The 17,123-nt window shown below is 45.8% G+C and overlaps 1 protein-coding gene across 3 annotated transcripts in view; it reads right to left on the reverse strand.

The window, feature by feature from the left end:
• Window positions 1-17,123, reverse strand: part of LOC109891900 (junction plakoglobin-like) — a 64,000-nt gene that overhangs the window by 28,959 nt on the left and 17,918 nt on the right. The window contains exon 1 of one of the 3 annotated variants that reach the window (XM_031827233.1): window positions 16,717-16,741. The exons of the other annotated variants lie outside the window; for them this stretch is intronic. The gene's annotated coding sequence lies outside the window, so the exon portion shown is untranslated. Of the gene's footprint in view, window positions 1-16,716; window positions 16,742-17,123 lie in introns of those variants that run through there. 3 annotated transcript variants of the gene reach the window in all.

The following is a 17,123-nucleotide window of genomic DNA, read 5'->3' on the forward strand; positions in this document are numbered from 1 at the left end:
TTAATCTATTCACAATAATACCAGTATTGTGTGCATGTAACCGTACTCAGAGAAGATATTGTGTATAAGGGATAAACGTGTACAAGAAGATGTTGATATGTAAAGCCTTTACAAGCAATATCTTCTCCCTCACATTCTATCCCCAAATTATACAGAGGCAACTGTATGTTTTCCTTTTCTGACTTTACAGAATATTACCCACCTCTTTCTTTGCTCCAACCACCCTTTCTTAGTTCCCCCTCTCCCCATCCAACCTCATTTCTCAGTTCCCCCTCTCTCCCCATCCAACCCCATTTCTCAGTTCCCCCTCTCCCCATCCAACCTCATTTCTCAGTTCCCCCTCTCTCCCCATCCAACCCCATTTCTCAGTTCCCCCTCTCTCCCCATCCAACCCCATTTCTCAGTTCCCCCTCTCTCCCCATCCAACCCCATTTCTCAGTTCCCTCTCTCCCCATCCAACCCCATTTCTCAGTTCCCCCTCTCTCCCCATCCAACCCCATTACTCAGTTCCCCATCCAACCCCATTTCTCAGTTCCCCCTCTCTCCCCATCCAACCCCATTTCTCAGTTCCCCCTCTCTCCCCATCCAACGCCATTTCTCAGTTCCCCCTCTCTCCAAATCCAACCCCATTTCTCAGTTCCCCCTCTCTCCCCATCCAACCCCATTGCTCAGTTCCCCCTCTCTCCCCATCCAACCCCATTATTCAGTTCCCCATCCAACCCCATTTCTCAGTTCCCCCTCTCTCCCCATCCAACCCCATTTCTCAGTTCCCCCTCTCTCCCCATCCAACCCCATTTCTCAGTTCCCCCTCTCTCCAAATCCAACCCCATTTCTCAGTTCCCCCTCTCTCCCCATCCAACCCCATTTCTCAGTTCCCCCTCTCTCCCCATCCAACCCCATTTCTCAGTTCCCTCTCTCCCCATCCAACCCCATTTCTCAGTTCCCCCTCTCTCCCCATCCAACCCCATTACTCAGTTCCCCATCCAACCCCATTTCTCAGTTCCCCCTCTCTCCCCATCCAACCCCATTTCTCAGTTCCCCTTCTCTCCCCATCCAACCCCATTTCTCAGTTCCCCCTCTCTCCCCATCCAACCCCATTACTCAGTTCCCCATCCAACCCCATTTCTCAGTTCCCCCTCTCTCCCCATCCAACCCCATTTCTCAGTTCCCCCTCTCTCCCCATCCAACCCCATTACTCAGTTCCCCATCCAACCCCATTTCTCAGTTCCCCCTCTCTCCCCATCCAACCCCATTTCTCAGTTCCCTCTCTCCCCATCCAACCCCATTTCTCAGTTCCCCCTCTCTCCCCATCCAACCCCATTACTCAGTTCCCCATCCAACCCCATTTCTCAGTTCCCCCTCTCTCCCCATCCAACCCCATTTCTCAGTTCCCCCTCTCTCCCCATCCAACCCCATTACTCAGTTCCCCATCCAACCCCATTTCTCAGTTCCCCCTCTCTCCCCATCCAACCCCATTTCTCAGTTCCCTCTCTCCCCATCCAACCCCATTTCTCAGTTCCCCCTCTCTCCCCATCCAACCCCATTACTCAGTTCCCCATCCAACCCCATTTCTCAGTTCCCCCTCTCTCCCCATCCAACCCCATTTCTCAGTTCCCCCTCTCTCCCCATCCAACGCCATTTCTCAGTTCCCCCTCTCTCCAAATCCAACCCCATTTCTCAGTTCCCCCTCTCTCCCCATCCAACCCCATTTCTCAGTTCCCTCTCTCCCCATCCAACCCCATTGCTCAGTTCCCCCTCTCTCCCCATCCAACCCCATTACTCAGTTCCCCATCCAACCCCATTTCTCAGTCCCCCCTCTCTCCCCATCCAACCCCATTTCTCAGTTCCCCCTCTCTCCCCATCCAACCCCATTTCTCAGTTCCCCCTCTCTCCAAATCCAACCCCATTTCTCAGTTCCCCCTCTCTCCCCATCCAACCCCATTTCTCAGTTCCCCCTCTCTCCCCATCCAACCCCATTTCTCAGTTCCCTCTCTCCCCATCCAACCCCATTGCTCAGTTCCCCCTCTCTCCCCATCCAACCCCATTACTCAGTTCCCCATCCAACCCCATTTCTCAGTTCCCCCCTCTCTCCCCATCCAACCCCATTTCTCAGTTCCCCCTCTCTCCCCATCCAACCCCATTTCTCAGTTCCCCCTCTCTCCCCATCCAACCCCATTTCTCAGTTCCCCCTCTCTCCCCATCCAACTCCATTTCTCAGTTCCCCCTCTCTCCCCATCCAACCCCATTACTCAGTTCCCCATCTAACCCCATTACTCAGTTCCCCCTCTCTCAACATCTAACCCCATTACTCAGTTCCCCCTCTCTCCCCATCTAACCCCATTACTCAGTTCCCCCTCTCTCCCCATCTAACCCCATTACTCAGTTCCCCCTCTCTCCCCATCCAACCCCATTTCTCTCTGAGAATAGTATCTGCTGAGTCAAACTGCAAAACCTCTGCAGTATTTACTGTATCTCCCTCTCTCACAACTCTTTAATGCCGTCTGCTCCCCTCCTCTCCCCCGCGTACCTCTATAGACTCTATAACCAAGCAGCAGTCCCTTATCTTCCTATAAGGTATTTGCTGAGTCAGAGGGTATAGTATGTACGGGAGCTCAGGGATCTGAAGAGTCTTTAGTAAATCTGAGGTTACATACTGTGCTCAGCAGGAAGTGCCCTTTAGGTCCTATGGGAAATGATAGTTCACTGAGCCATGACAGGCACAGTTGCACAGGATGTAGGCCTAGACAGGTAGGGTAGCGGGAAACTATACATATGTGGGTCAAACTTCTGTTGAGTGGGGTGTCTCACTCTAAACATTCAGGCTTCTGCTTATCAAAAATCCTAAATGACTTGGAATGATCATTTAGAGATATTCCTAGAGATCTACCCTACCTATTCAAGTGCACACAACATTTCTGGCTGAATCACACCATCCTCTGCAAGTGGCTACACTCCAGCAGTTAAACTCCACAGGGCGAGCTGATCTAATATGAATACTCATCAATCAATACAGACTGATCACCGTAGGATGGCGGGTGATCATAAACAAAATTATGTCACTAATGTACTTCTGGAGATCGACGAGGTGATTAAACATGGTGCACTCACAGAATAGGATAGGATGATATTGGGAATTAGTAGATGTCAACTTCGCACCATCACTCATGGTTCTCCATGTGAACGAGAGCAACATGGACTAGCATTCAAACTCAGAGGTAACAGCAGAGTTTCGGCTAATTTGTGCCGTAGCTGAGGCCTACGCAGTGTCTTTTTAAAGTGCCAGATGTCATAAGAAAGTCTCCAAATGAGTCGCAGAGGGTGACGAATGATTTGAGCATGACAAAAAACTATCCTCGCTAGTGGTGAACTTTCTATTGATTTCAATGGAATGATGTGACAGACCAGATAGAGAGGAATCGTGGTCTATTATATTAGACCAACTAACCAAGACGTTATTGCCAGTTACTTTTTGCTCTCACTTAAAAAAAAAAAGAAAGAAAGTTAGTTCAAAAGAACTGCCCTTCACACAAGCACGATAAAAGTGATGAGTTTGGTTGTTCAAAGGAGCTTTCGGAATACATTTCTGTAATAATGAGTTGGCATAAGAACTTAGTGTGCTACAAACTACAAAGCTAGAGGATAAATGAAGCGGACCAAAAGGACAGCAAATGATTTCTTCCCAGTAATTACCAGAGACTTTGTTCCGGTAAGAGTAGTAGCGTTGCCTCAGATGGCTGGGCTAATTATCTCATCTCTGCCACGTAAAGTGGGCACAGCTCACAAGGAACCCGAGCACAAGGGAGAGGAGGATACAGGTCGAATCTGAGATCTGAAAACTGCTTTTTCGGAATCACAAAAGGGACATGCCTAACCTCACATGCCCCCAATGAGGAACAACTTATTTTCTCTCCCTCTCTCCTAATCTTAAATTGCACTGGCAAGCGCTGTGCCGACGGCAGAGATTCTACTAAAAAGACACCATCGGGCCAAATGCTTCAAGGCCAGGTAACAAATGGATCCTGTCACGACGGTGTCATGAATTCATTAGTTGGCCATTCTTCCGACTGCGCCCAGTTCCAGTTCCCAGCCAGACTCAGCCACTAGACTGAGGTGACATCAAGAGGAGACCTCTCTACTTTTCAATGAAGTCTGAAAAACTATTTCTGACTTTTTGTCAAGAATCGTAATATTCCCCCAATGGGCTACTTAGAGTAGGCAAAACAAACAACAACAACTGCAGCTTTCTGTTCTAAAGACGTCAAAAAGTCCTGAAGCTGGTAGCTCAATTCAAAGACACCAGACAGACAGACAGTGTGGCTTTAAGCAGTCGCATCGCTTCCCGCAACTTCAAACAGCCACCAAAGATTTGAGGAAAACAGAGCTACAGGGTGATGATCGAAAGTGAAAAATCCTATTATCACCCCCTTCTGAAAACCGTCATTTCATGACGGCTGGCGTCAATTCAACAGCGGTTTTAGAATCTAAATTTAGACAATAAAAAATCCTTGGGAATCGGGATGCGTTTCTTTTGTGTGTGCTGGTTGCGCCTTTGATGTCCCCTGGAAGCCTTGTTCGCTAATGAGGTGTGGGGAGGGGATGCTGAAAGAAAAGACCTCCTCTTATCTCCTGTGTGTATCCCAGCACAGCAGTTTCAGTTCAACAGGACAACCAAGTCTGCCATGCACACACACACACACACACACACACACACACACACACACACACACACACACACGTCTCTGTGGGGAATTGAAAGCCTTTTCATCTTCAGTCTTCAGTAATCTGCTGCTATTAGCAGTGCTGAGCGGAGGGAGGGAGTCGCGTAGCGGCCCTGGGATGACGGATATGTGCCAGCATGGCGGTGACTGGTGATCCTGAGAGGTGGCGAATAGAACAATCCCTCTCATCTTGACAAGTTCTGCACATGGGAAACGGAGAGGGAATTAATCCCCAGGAAACTCGCTAATTAACGAATGCAAAAACGTATTTGAGCCTAACGAGACTCCCGTCATCATTGTCTTATCAACGCCTCCCTCGCTCGTTATGAGTCTGCAGGCTAAGCTATTCATAGTTTCGAGAAATAGTCTACATGGGGGTGCTGAGAATCAGAGTACGGAAGAGCGGATACTGAACGATATATAGCCTGTGTTTGGTTTGGTAAACTGTTGTTGGACATGCAGCGGCAGGAAAGGAAATGAGGTACACTCACCAGTAACAAATGAAAGAGGGATAAACCTGCGCAACAGTGTGAAACATAAAATGCAAATTAAAGGGCATGAAAACTCTTTCTGGAATATATTCAGCCAAGCATGCTTTTGAAAACACAAGCCTCAGACTGTGCTGTCTGTTCAGCCAAGGCCAAAGCTATGGTCCACTGAAACAAGTTTATTGCGAAAAACGGAACCTCAAAAGTCAGATACAGGAATAAAATAAACACACTCGTCAATAACATAATCCGAGTAGAATTCTGAGTGGGAGAATGTTGTTGGAGAGGAAATGGATTATTCTGAATGTTTCATGTTCAGTGGCGATTTTAGCATGTAAATCTTGGTGGGGCAAACCTCCCTCCACAAAAAAATTGGGATGCATGCCAGCAAAGCCACTACACAACACAACACTAAACAATACATGAATTGCACTATAAAGGTGACAAACGGGACCCACAAACTGTTAGGGCCTACATAAAGCTGTCCCAACAGCAGAGTCCCAACAGCAGTCCTAACACCTTACCACTGCTACACCTGGCTATCAGCTGAGCCTTGTATGGCAGCGAAACAGTTCATTTCGAGCTCTCCCCGTAGATTTGGCGGTGACGTAGTGCCCCCATGTGTGACAGAACACTGGGCCAATCATGGTGCAATTAGAGAACATTAGCTACCCCTACGCTCCGTATGTAATGCGGTCTGTGTGTAGCTGGTTAGGAGTCCGGCGCAGGACAGCAGGTATGAGTAAATAAACGTACTTTACACAACATAAATCAAATGCAATACAAAAGAGAGCCCACATAAACAGACCTCACTACATACAAAACAATCACTCACAAAAAAACATGGGGGAACAGAGGGTTAAATAATTAACAAGTAATTGGGGGATGGAAACCAGGTGTGAAAAACAAGACAAAACAAATGGAAAATGAAAAGTGGATCGGCGATGGCTAGAAGGCCGGTGACGTCGACCGCCGAACACCGCCCGAACAAGGAGAGGGACCGACTTCGGCGGAAGTTGTGACACCGTATTTTCCACTGGCTGCCCCACCACCACAGAAAGCACTGAGCTAGGCTGAAACACCTGCATTTTTGGAGCTGCCTTACTCAAGAGACCATGTTTGTATGCAGCTTTATTAATTCAAATATTTATTTTTACATTGTTTTCAAAATGATATGTGACACATATATATTTTTTATTATGTATTTTTTTCATTTCATTTGAGTACCCGAGTAAATGACAAGATTACTCGAACAGTCCAAAATGCCCATTGCAGACATCATTACGAATGCAAATACATTCATTTCAGAGTAAAAAAAAATTCTAATAACCTTCACAGTGAGCAGTCAAAATGTTTTTGTTTGTTGTAGGTGGTCTTTATTACAGGCCGAATGGCATCCTATTGAATCCATAAGACCCAGAAAGTGCTGCCTGCAGGTAAATCAATGGGAACGCAAGGCAGGGATCGATAGTGCTTCTGCTTTCTCTCTGGTGGATGGAGGCTGTCAGCCCACAGAACATCAGGACATCTGACGGCAGGAATGGGGATCCCGGGGAATGATGAGAGAACGATGAAACGTAAACACGGGAGAGATCGAACCCCCTGCTAATATCCATGATGGATTCTGTGAGTGTCACGCTGGTGTCTGTTTGTGTGCGCAAGAGTAAGTGTGTGTGTTAGTGTGAATGTGTGTGTGTGTGTGTGTGTGAGTGATTGCGTATGTGTACAGTACACTGTGGTATGTCAACGTGCATGTAATTGACTCCCTGGGGGGGAGCAACACTTCCTGCATTTAAAGTAAACAAGGGAGGTTGAAGGTCGCGGAGTCTCGCTGTCATTTCTACTGGATCAGATCAGGCAGGGGATGACATTTACAGCACCATCCATATCCAATCCAATGTCTGGCTGTCTGTTCATTCGGGGAAAACACTTTAAATGGTTGAGGCACGATCGTGGTTTTTGACCAAGACGTGATTCATTTGATCTACTTGCTTCTGACAAACCTGGAATTATTTCTGTCCCGACTGCATAGTGACCATGCGGAGGTATCAGAGCCTCGTGAAATATGAAATTGCTGCATAAACACGGAGAGAGAGAGTGAGGAGAGTCACGTATTATTGAATTGCACAGAGGAGTCTATATCAGGAACATGTCTACAGCTGGTCACGAATCAACACCGTAAATAAAGGTGTCAGTCTACATAGTGGAAATGAAATTTACACATGGCCACACATTCATTCTCACGTGTGCTCCCACATACGGACACTGATAGAAGCGCACCCAATCACAGGCTAACTAAAGCCAAATGATTTAGCCTACATATCCAGTCAAAGATTCAAGAAGATGGGAAATATTTGACTAAAATCCTGCTCCTGTGTGTGCACTGCAGCAGCGTGCTGAAATGAAAACAGTGAGAGTGAGGAAGACCATGACGAAGCCCAATCAGACTATTAAGTGTAACACCAGTCTAGGTCCTCTGAAGCGGTTATTGTGTCTAAGTCTGTAAATGTTGACAAAGGGCTCTGTTATCCGATTATTTTTGGTTGTTGTTGACGACATTGGAATGGATCCTCTGGACCTGGTTTCTGGATGTGATTTGCCAGTTCAATAGCTCATATCAAGTGCTCTTGGGAAGGTTGAGGGATGAAGGTTTCTCTATTGAGTCTGAACGAGAGCCAATAGAAATAAACCCTTACAGTGATTAATCCCTTTCAAAAGCGTCTCATTCAGCGGACCGTAAGCTGCACTATATGATTTGACAGGGAGCCTTAAACTCTCAAATAAAATAAAAAAATATTTAAAAACAAACATCTAGTTTAACTGCAAACACAACACATCTGCAGTCTGACTACAACCCTCATCCTACCATTCCACCACAGGTCTCTTCCCTTCTACCAAATGGGCAGTCATCTCAAAGACACACCAAACCATAACATACAGTACATAATGATCACATGTACTCCATCTTGGACTGTAGCTTATTCTGTAATAGTCTCCTGAACAAAACAAATATGTCATCTAATTTATACCATACTATTCACATTGTCCTCTCATGCCTTCCTTCCCCAATGGGCTGACATTGCAGCTGTGGTATGGTGTGTTGTTGTGTTAAAAGTAGAGAGGAAGGAATTTCCCTCTGTTCTTAACCTCCCCCTCCCACCCACCCCCTCTGCTCTGTCCCCTCTGTAGGATTTTAACTAAGCACAGAGTGAGTGGAAGAAGATGCTAACCTAACCACCATCATAAGTTCCAGTCTCTCTCTCTCTCTCTTTTTCTTTCTTTCTCTTTCTCTCTCTCACTCTCCCTCTCTCTCTCTGTCAGCGCTATGAGCATTATAGGATATCTCACACCGATATGGACAGAGTGAGTCATTAGCCACTAGCAGCAAGTTTGCTGACATAATATAAATGCAAGCAATGAGTGGGCCTTGTCTGCAGCTCCCACGCTAGTCTATAGTCTGTGTGTGTGTGTGTGTGTTTGTGTGTGTGTGTGTGCGCGTGTCTGCATCTATGTGTGTAATCAGTCAATGCACTTGAGGATATGTCCGTGTGCGTTTACAAGCCAGTTAATGAGAAGGAGGGAGAAGCATGGTTTAAAGGCCCAGAAGGTTGGGCCCAAAGCTGACGGAGGGGAACGATCAAAGCATCAGGTCTTCAGAGAGAGGAACGCGGAGGGCTTGAGCTATCTTCACTCATCAGATCCCTTATCCGTTTTGGCATGCCTTCCTGTGCTACGAGTAAATGGGAAGAGATCCCCGAGCCAACGACTTTAAACAGTATGAGTGGGAGGGTTGTGTGTGGCTAGCTCACTGTAGGTTGATTAAAGCTGAGGAAATGAAAATGAAAAGCAGGGAGGGATGGACACAGACTAGAATTCAGGCCATTGTGGTACAGTGGAGTCAGTGCTAGATAGATAGTGTGGATGGCACCACTAGGGCCGACCCTAACAGGTCAAGGTCAGTAGAGCAAAAGCCTGGACATGGCAGAAAGTGTCTATAGGGGTTCAAAGGTCACTGGTAGGAGAAACAGCAGACTCAGCAGTACGAGAAGTGGAAAAAACGGCAAATGGATGAGGTTCGGGGTAAGAAAGCCAGGCTTTACAGTAAATCAAATAATCAAAATGCTCTATTGCATTTCCTCACTACAGTGCAGTGCCTGGAGGACTGTGGGGGGACAGGGTGGGGGACAGGTTATGCCCTGGCCATTCCAGGGTGGGGTCAGGTTACGCCCTGGCCATGGCAGGTTGGGGGACAGGTTGTGCCCTGGCCATAACCACTTATAGCAGCTCTATTTACTAGTTATATCAGTAAATTGGTGCCAATTTGCCCGACATGTTTTATACCAGGTTTTCCCCACATCCTTCTCTCCACACAGGTTTTGAATACCTTTTATGGATAACTAGGATGCGAGAGTCCAGTACGCAACCAGAAATATGGCTTACAAATATAATTTTGTTGGCAAAATTGCACGGACCCCTGCTAGCATGCTCCAAATAACATGCCAAAATCAACTCAGTCGTTTTAAAGTAGAAAGGGGAAAAGAACATTGTGAACATTGTGAGGAATGCGGTGTGGTGTGAGTTTCACAGCGACCCTCCAAACAGGACTTTCAAGTTCCATCTCAAGCTCCATCCCCAGCTTTGTTTCGCTACTTCCCCCTGGTACCAACCACAGCTAGCCTCTTCTTTGATTGTGCGATATGGGGAGACGAGCGTTTTCACCCAGCAGATAACATCCTTTTTGTGGCAGAACCTTTTATCCACGCTCCACACTCAGATAAGACATCTATCCAGTCCTCCTTCATACAAGCAAAAAAAGCTTCAGGGACTGAGATGAGGCGGCCAAATGTTTGTTTTCTCCCACTCCAGGTTTCCCTTGATGTGTTGTTTTTAATTCCCCCCCCCATTCCTTGCATTTTACCCTCAGCCTCCTACCACAGCCCTGAGGAACAGATAAACGGATAAGACAAACCAATCCCTGCCAGGCTCGGCTAAGAGGGGGACGGACTCTGAAATTAGTACAGGAGGAGAGAGAGAGAGAGAAATGAAGAGAAGGCTTGAGAAGTCCAAAGAAGAGAAGGCTTGAGAAGTCCAAAGAAGAGAAGAAAAACAGAGTTCTGGCTCTTGGTGGGTGGGGCGAATTTGTGGGCGATTACACACTAGGCGTTAAAATAAATCAGCCGAGCGCCTAAACGGCTCGCTTTGGAATTGTGCCCACGGGATGGAAAGCAGAGCCCAACCACAGAGACCTCAGATAGAGAGAGAGAAAGATGGGGGGGGGGGGGGGTGAGAGAGAAAGCGAGAGAGAGAGAGAGATGAGATGAGAGGAAGAAGGGGTGCATGAAATGGACAAAGAAGCAGAAAAAGATATACACAGAGAAGATGAAATAGAAAGAATGAACTAGAGGGGAAAAGAAAGAGAGAGGGAGGGGTGAAAGAGAGATGGAATGTGAAAATTGGAGATGAGAATAGAGAGGAAAGAGTGACAGAAAGAGAGTGAGAGTGACTGAGGAAGACAGAAATAGTAGGGAGAGGGAGGCAGAGGGCTAGAGCCTTCATTTACAGGCAACATTAATCCAATTTTCTATATCGGATGGATGTAGAATTTACTTTCCCTCTGTTTGAAGGGAGCAGAGGAAATCCCCCAAAATCCTTATTGAGCGTGTCTGGAAAATAATATAACATGCACAGGAGAAAACACTTGAAGATACTAGCTTGCCTTGCCAGAAGAAAATGGATCTCAAATATCATAGAGAGAGAGAGAGAGAAAGAGAGAGAAAGAGAGAGAGAGAGAGAGAGCGAGGGAGAGAGAGAGAGAGAGAGAGGCCTCCAAAAATGTGTGTCTTAGCTGCACAACAGAATTCAGGAAGCAACTTATTACTGCCAAAACTCACAGTTCTTCCTATAAAAGATGTAGGTTGGTTTTCCAAACGAACGAGCTTGGTTTGCTAACAGGGACTACTTAGCCCCTCATCCACTGGTGCGTGATGCCAGGAGGACATTATGCTGTCGCTGCACTGGGTGAAAACCCAGCCAGCTTCTCAGCTTTGCATACTGAAGCACTACATGATGTCGTAGCAATGCAGCCAATTCCAACTCTGCCACCGACAGACTGAGCAAAAGACAAGGCAACAGAGAGCGTAGGAAAGTGGAAAGCGGTTCAAAGGAGGTGAGGACCGAGGGCAAGCGAGGTGAGATAGAGAGAGGAGAACTGGACAAATAAGAGGGATAGGGAGAACACAATGAGTAGAAAAATAAATAGGAGAAGGGGGGATATGGCGCAATAGAGGAATGAAAAAGTAAAAAGAAAGAGTGTTAGGCAGGAAAGGAAAATGGTAGAGAAAAGCAAAGGAGATAAGGAACAGGGAATGAAGATTGTGAAGAGGTGAGAAAGTGAAGGAGGTGGGGGGAGACAGTGATGGTAATTGGAGAAGACAGGGCTTTCAATATTCCGAGCGAGGCGTCAATTGAAAGGAGTCGTCGATTGAAAAGGAGTCGACGGGCTCACTGGAGGGGCCTGGCTTGGTACACATCCTCTCACTGGAGACACACGGGTTATAGACTACTGGGGCCTGCCTGAACACACACACACCATACACATGCGCTTATGCAAACACACATGTACACACGCATGCACACGCTACTTTTCTTTCACAGCGACAAAGCAGTGATTCAAATGGTGCATATCTAACTGCAATGCTCCCCACTGACATTGCATGCTACATTTTAGCACAAACACATTATTGAAAAATATATATATATATTCTGAACAAACATGTTTTCCTCCTTTGGCAACCACCTCATTTCTATTTCAACAAGTCTAAGTCCTCTCATCATCTCTACCTCCCGCTCTCTCTCTGTCCTGTCTAGATCTGTCTCTTTCTCCTCCTGTCTTCCTCTCTCCTCTACTCACCTCTCCCTTCTGCCCTCCTTTCTTCTTAGATCATGTGGGAGCTGTCCTTGACCAGAGAGAAACTGGCTCTGTCAGATAGAGATAAAAGTGTGTGTGTGCGTGTGTGTGTGTGCGTGTGTGAGAGAGAGCGAACCTCAGGGGGTGGCATTGTGGCCTGCAATACGTCACTCTTTCCTTCAAAAATCCCTGATAAGCACACAAAACACTGCACCAAATTATCTGAGGTCATGTCTCTTAACCACTGTCGCCACTGCTTTGTTCTCATGCGCACACACACACACACACACACACACACACACACACACACACACACACACACACACACACACACACACACACACACACACACACACACACACACACACACACACACAGAGAATACTGACAAATACACACAATGTTTTTTTTTATCAAAATGCCTTCTCGAACATGTGAACTTTCATGTGCCTTAATAACAAACTTGTATTCTATCTGTAAATACAAATAAAATTGTTCAATTACGGGCCTAGTAGGTTTAGCCACAGAAAAAGACAGGAACCTTCCCGCTAGCCATGATTTGCTGACATGCCGAGAGTTGAGTTCAGATTAGTATGCCATGTAGCATGCTTCTGTCTATAACATGAGCTGCTCAGTATGTGTAGATAATCCTTTCTACCATGTATTTTTTGAAAGATGTCACGAGGAACTGAAAAAGTGCTATCCTGAATTTAACAAGCACTATCGACAAAGATCAGTGGGGAAAAGTTGTGAAGGAATACTTTCTGAAGGACGATCGTGCCATGCTGACTCTCTCTGACTCTGAAAATGAATCAGACGATGAGGAAATCCCTGATTTAGGTAAAACACATTTTCGTTGAAGCAGTCGTTGTAGAGTCTTCTGGTGACAGTGATGGGGAAGAAGCGGCAATCAACAGCGTAGTTGTCATGGAAGAAGTTGACCGAGTTTTGAAATCAGTGGAACGCCCAGTGGAAGCAGAGAATAACAGCTAAGGAGATTGAGAAAATTCTGCCATTTGATTGAAAATATGCAGAGGGAGTCGAAAAGAGAACACAGAAGGCTGTTGTATAAAACACCTGTCTTCGGGTTACATCTTCAAACTAAGGGCAACCATGGCATCCATGACAGAGAGGGAGAAGCGTTCATCCAAGTCTAGTGAGGTACAATTTCAGATATGATAGATGTTTAGTTTTGTCAGAAAGTAATTTACATTGCAAGTTAAAGCATACTGTTAGCTAGTTAACGTTAGCTGGCTGGCTTGCTAGCTAACGTTATATGTCAAATGTGTACTGTTGGGGGTACTGGAGGACCAGGGTTGGGAAACACTGGATTAGGATATAAACCAAGGACTAGATCAAATGTATTTTTGCTACTACTTTCACCTCAAAGTTTTGGTTGTTTACTACACTACCTTACTCACTCTGTTTAGCACATGGCCTCAAATGTGAATACTTAAAGAGATGGGTGGGGCTAAGGCTTAAGAGGGAGTGAATGATGCTGAATGTGTGTAGACCAGTGGCGGTCGGTGCCGTTCAAGATGCAGCATATTGTATGGCTGTCATTCATATTCCATTCACCCAGCTCAATGTAACATTGATAGGTTTAGGCTATTACATGACAGTTGCATTTTCCCTGTACCCATCATGAGGTTGCTACAACATAGCTTATGACACATTCAATACTGCCTTGCACACTCTTGCCTGCATCTAGCCGATCTAGGGAGTAATCATTAGTCCAACAGTTGCAAATGTGAATTTTTATTGGACAGATTTAGGTATTTTTATCCCCGTTTCATTCCGTTTGCTTCCATTTAACAAGTGTTTTTGAACAGAATCGGTGGAATGAATACACCTGTGATCACACGCAAACACAGTTCACTTTCATAGTATCCACATGAAAACAGCAACTATCTACGTGCTCTCCTCCTCGCGCCTTTTTCCTTCGCTTGTGGACATCAGTGCACAACACATCATCTGGCTGTGACCAGACGAAAAAACCTTTCCAAGCCAAACCTTCATATCATGACCACTATAACCACCACACACAGCCTGCATCGTCATCACGTCATAGTCAACATAGCTACTATAACAAATGTGTTAGTAAACCCTCTACAATCATGCAGTACAGTGTACAGTCAGAAAGCTGTGGCAATAAATTAATAAAACCAAATGCTTACCTTGACTTGGAAGAATCCTAGTGTTGGATAGCCATAGCCAGCTAGTTAACGTAGCATCCCTCTCTGTTTGAGCTGAGTGTTTGAGTGGGCTAAACTAGCTAGCTGCATTCACTAGCTAAGTGAAAGTAAGAAAACATACAACCAAATATAGCTAGCTCTAGCTCTCATTTCTCCTTAATTTTGGAAGAAATGAATTTGTTCAAAACTGTTAAACTATTGTCTTTCTCTCTCTTTGAGTCAACTACTCACCACATGTTATGCACTGCAGTGCTAGCTAGCTGTACATTTTGCTTTCAGTACTAGATTCATACTCTGATATTTTGATTGGGTGGAAAACATGTCAGTTCATGCTGCAAGAGCTCTGATAGTAACTTCCGGAAGACATCCTCCAACCTATGTCTATGGAAGGGGGTGAGAACCATGAGCCTCCTAGGTTTTGTAGTGAAGTCAATATACACCATGGTGCTACCCTACAGAGTGCTGTTGAGGCTACTGTAGGCCTTCATTGCAAAACAGTGTTTTAATCAATTATTTGGTGATTTGAATATATTTAGTTTAGTTTTATCTAAAAATGAAAACTTTTTTAATGTTTCACTATTTGTATTTTTATGAAATTCACTGAGGATGGTCCTCCCCTTCCTCATCTGTGGAGCCTCCACTGGTGTAGACAAAGAGCTCTCCAGTAGGTGTACCAAAATATTCTAGGGCCATTTTCTCAAAAATGGGGAAACAAGTTTATCAACTTTCAAAGCAGAATTACTTTCCCATTGTTCCTCAACTGCAGTGTATGATAGAGTGTCTTGCGAAAGTATTTACCCCCCCTGGCATTTTTCCTATTTTGTTGCCTTACAACCTGGAATTAAAATATATTTTTGGGGGGGAGGGGGGGGGGTTGTATCATTTGATTTACACAACATGCCTACCAATTTGAAGACGCAATTATTTGGGGGTGAGAAACGTTTTCTTGTTTGTTTCACAAATAAATATTTTGCACCTTCAAATTGGTAGGCAAGACAAAAAAAAGACAAAAAAAACAGAATACTTGAGCGTGCATAACTATCCCCTCCCCCCTCCCCCGAAGTCAATACTTTGTAGAGCCACCTTCTGCAGAAATTACAGCTGCAAGTCTCTTGGGGTATGTCTCCATAAGCTTGGCACATCTAGCCACTGTGATTTTTGCCCATTCTTCAAGGCAAAACTGCTCCAGCTCCTTCAAGTAGGATGGGTTCCGCTGGTATACAGCAATCTTTAAGTCATAACACAGATTCTCAATTGGATTGAGGTCTGGGCTTTGACTAGGCCATTCCAAGACATTTAAATGTTTCCCCTTAAACCACTTGTGTGTTGCTTTAGCAGCATGCTTAGGGTCATTGTCCTGCTGGAAGGTGAACCTCCGTCCCAGTCTCAAATCTCTGGAAGACTGAAGCAGGTTTCCCTCAAGAATTTTCCTGTATTTAGTGCCATCATTCCTTCAATTCTGACCAGTTTCCCAGTCCCTGCTGATGAAAAACATGCTGCCACAACCATGCTTCACTGTGGGGATGGTGTTCTCGGGGGGATGGGAGGTGTTGGGTTTGTGCCAGACAGCGTTTTCCTTGATGGCCAAAAAGCAAAATTTTTGTCTCATCTGACCATAGTACCTTCTTCCATATGTTTGGAGAGTCTCCCACATCCCTTTTGGTGAACACCAAACATGTTTGCTTATTTTTTTTCTGGCCACTCTTCCGTAAAGCCCAGTTCTGTGGAGTGTACGGCTTAAAGTGGTACTACGGACAGATACTCCAATCTCCGCTGTGGAGCTTTGCAGCTCCTTCAGGGTTATCTTTGGTCTCTACTTTTGCAAGGCACTGTATACACTTTCTAGCATAGGACCGCATCGAGCTGGTTGGTCACATATGGACAAAGCCAGTGGGACAAGAGGCCATTCCTAGACTAAGGGTCAGTACAGATAAAGAGAGATAAGTAGACCTCTGAGAGAAACATTTTAAGAGTGAGGGAGAAGCTGAGAAAAAGACAGAGAGAGAGAGATGGACAGGAAGACAAAAGGGAAGAGACAGGTAGAGTGCATCAGTGGGGGAAGGGGGTCATAGATGGTAAGATAAAGAAGAAAGAGTGAGAGATTGCGAGAGAGAAAGAGAGAGAGATAGAGAGACAGCGAGAGAAAGACAGAAAGAGAGAGAGAGAGAGAGAGAGAGAGAGAGAAGCTTGTAGGCCAAAACCTGGGCCCTCCTACGCCCTCTTGTCCTCCAGTCATCCTGACTTCTGTATGGCTCAGCAGGCCTACACACACACACACACACACACACACACACACACACACACACACACACACACACACACACACACACACACACACAGAGAACAGAAGTGGGTGCGGTAGACTACAAGACCAGTGTATGCAAAGGCCATTTGAATAAGACATTAACCTGAAAACAACAGACGCTGGCTGTTGTGGAGATGTAGCCGGTCTGGTCTGGTCTGTCGCGGGGAGACCTGGCAGAGACCTGACAGCCTGCAGATACCCGGCTTCACTCACCCTCCCTCCCACCCTCCGACCCAAGGGGTTGGCACGGTAACCGCAAGGCAACGTGGGCAGATCTGACAGACGGGGCTCTCCTCCCCCCCCTCGGCCTCATGGGAGAAATAATCCGCACACTGAGTGAACTCTTCCTCCACACACAGACAGAGAGAAACAGGGAGAGAGCGAGAGAGAGAGGTCATGATCAGATGAGCTCCTGCATTTTTCCCCATGTTCTTAGATTTAGAGTTAGATAAACTTGGATTTTGTCAGCAATATATACAGGATGCTACCCTCTACAGCTAACCTTCAATC

The sequence above is a fragment of the Oncorhynchus kisutch genome, linkage group LG6 (genome assembly GCF_002021735.2).
Source record: "Oncorhynchus kisutch isolate 150728-3 linkage group LG6, Okis_V2, whole genome shotgun sequence".
NCBI classification, from domain to species: Eukaryota; Metazoa; Chordata; class Actinopteri; order Salmoniformes; family Salmonidae; genus Oncorhynchus; species Oncorhynchus kisutch.